Genomic DNA, 2,590 nt, shown 5'->3' on the forward strand with positions numbered 1-2,590 from the left:
GCGAGACTTTCAACAGGACACGGTCTCCAACCTGAAATTCTAGAGGTTTCCGACGGTTATCAGCATAACTCTTTTGGCGATCTCGTGAAGCTTTCAATCGATTACGGATTTGAATGATCTTTTCGGTGGTTTCGTGGATGATTTCAGGACCAGTGAGAGCACTGTCGGGGACTCGACTCTTGGCTAACTGTGTATACCCCACCTCGGCCCAGCACAGAGGGGATCTGCACTTACGACCGTATAGGGCTTCAAACGGAGCAGCCCTAATGCTGGTGTGGTAACTGTTGTTGTATGAGAATTCGATTAAAGATAGATGTGTGTCCCATGACTTTCCAAAGTCAATGACACATGCCCTAAGCATGTCCTCTAGGGTTTGGATTGTTCTCTCACTTTGTCCATCGGTCTGAGGATGATATGTCGTGCTCATATCTAGTTTGGTTCCAAGGGCTTTCCGAAGGGACTGCCAGAATCTGGAGGTAAACCTGCTATCTCGATTAGAGATAATGGATGCAGGTACACCGTGCAGTCGAACTACCTCCTGGATGTAGGTTCGCGCGAGTCTTTCCATCTTGTATGATTCTTTTATTGGAATGAAGTGAGCGGATTTTGTCAAACGATCGACAATTACCCAAATGGTATTGTACCCACTAGGACACTTGGGCAGTTTGGTGATGAAGTCCATGGTAATCATCTCCCATTTCCATTCGGGGATCTCGGGCTGTTGTAGCAGGCCCAAGGGTTTCTGGTGTTCAACTTTAACCTTGGCACAAGTTAAACACTTACCCACGAACGTAGCTATATCAACTTTCATGTTTGGCCACCAATATTGTTTCTTGAGATCCAGGTACATCTTGTCAGAACCCGGGTGAACAGAGTATTTGGTTTTGTGTGCCTCCTCCATGAAAATTTCCCTGAATCCTCTAGACTTTGGAATCCAGATCCGATCCATGAAACAATAGACTCCGTCACCTCTGATCTCAAGTTTCTTATCCATTCCCCTCAAAGTTTCGATCAACACGTTCTCGGGTTTGAGGGCTTCCAACTAGGCTTCTCGGATTTGCATGGGTAAGTTGGAATGGATAGTCATCGTCTGGTTCTTCACTTTGTGGCCCGCACTTTCCTTTAGGCTAAGGGCATCTGCTACCACATTGGCCTTGCCGGGATGATAACGGATTTCACACTCATAATCACTGAGTAGTTCTACCCATCGCCGTTGCCTCATGTTCAAGTCTTTCTGATAAAAAATGTGCTGCAGGCTCTTATGATCAGTGAAGATTGTGCACTTGGTTCCGTAGAGATAATGTCTCCAAATCTTCAATGCAAAGACTACGGCTCCTAGTTCCAAGTCATGTGTGGTATAGTTGACCTCGTGTGCTTTCAGCTGTCTTGAGGCATAAGCAATCACTTTTCCTCTTTGCATAAGCACACAGCCTAAACCTTGATTAGACGCATCGCAGTAGACAACGAAATCTTCTGTCCCTTCGGGTAGGGACAGAACAGGCGCGCTGCATAAGGCTCTCTTCAACGTCTGGAATGCAGTTTCTTGTTTATCACTCCAACAAAAGGGTACACCTTTCTGTGTTAGAGTGGTTAAGGGTTTGGCGATTTTTGAAAAATTCTGGATGAATCTCCGATAATAGCCGGTGAGACCCAAGAATTGACGGATTTTTGTGGGTGTCTTCGGCGCCGACCAATTTTCTATCGCTTTAATCTTGGAAGGATCTACGTGAATACCCTCCTCGCTTACCACGTAACCGAGGAAAGTTACCTTCCGTATCCAGAATTCACACTTGGAGAATTTCGCGTATAGCTTCTCGGATCTAAGGGTCTCCAACACTAACCTCAAGTGTTGCTTGTGGTCTTCTTTGCTCCTTGAGTAGACGAGGATGTCGTCAATGAACACGATGACGAACTTGTCTAAAAAGGGGCGGCACACCCAGTTCATCAGGTCCATGAACACTACCGGTGCATTGGTTAGACCGAAGGGCATCACTACGAACTCGTAGTGTCCATACCGAGTCCTAAAATCTGTTTTGGAAACATCATTCTCCTGAACTCGTAACTGATGGTACCCTGACCGAAGGTATATCTTTGAGAAGTAGCTGGCTCCCTGAAGTTGATCGAAGAGGTCATCTATTCGTGGAAGAGGATATCGGTTCTTAACAGTCAACTTGTTAAACTCACGGTAGTCGATACACATCCGAAAGGATCCATCTTTCTTCTTGACAAACAGTATCGGAGCTCCCCAGGGTGAGGAACTCGGTCTAATGAATCCTTTACTAAGCAACTCATTGAGTTGACTGGATAACTCCTGCATTTCTGCTGGAGCTAAGCGATACGGAGACTTCGCTACGGGAGTAGCTCCAGGAATTAGGTCAATACGGAACTCGACCTGACGCTCGGGAGGAATTCCTGGAAGCTCTTCGGGAAACACATCAGGAAAGTTACAGACTTCAGGGATGCTCGCGAGGTCTTTAACTTCCTGTCTTTCGTTGATCACATAGGCTAAGAATGCAATGCACTCCTTTCGTAGGAGCTTTCGAGCTTTGATGCAGGAAATGATACGAAGATTGGAACTAGATTTATCGCC

The sequence above is a fragment of the Lactuca saligna genome, chromosome 3 (genome assembly GCF_052625555.1).
Source record: "Lactuca saligna cultivar CGN05327 chromosome 3, ASM5262555v1, whole genome shotgun sequence".
Taxonomy (NCBI): Eukaryota; Viridiplantae; Streptophyta; class Magnoliopsida; order Asterales; family Asteraceae; genus Lactuca; species Lactuca saligna.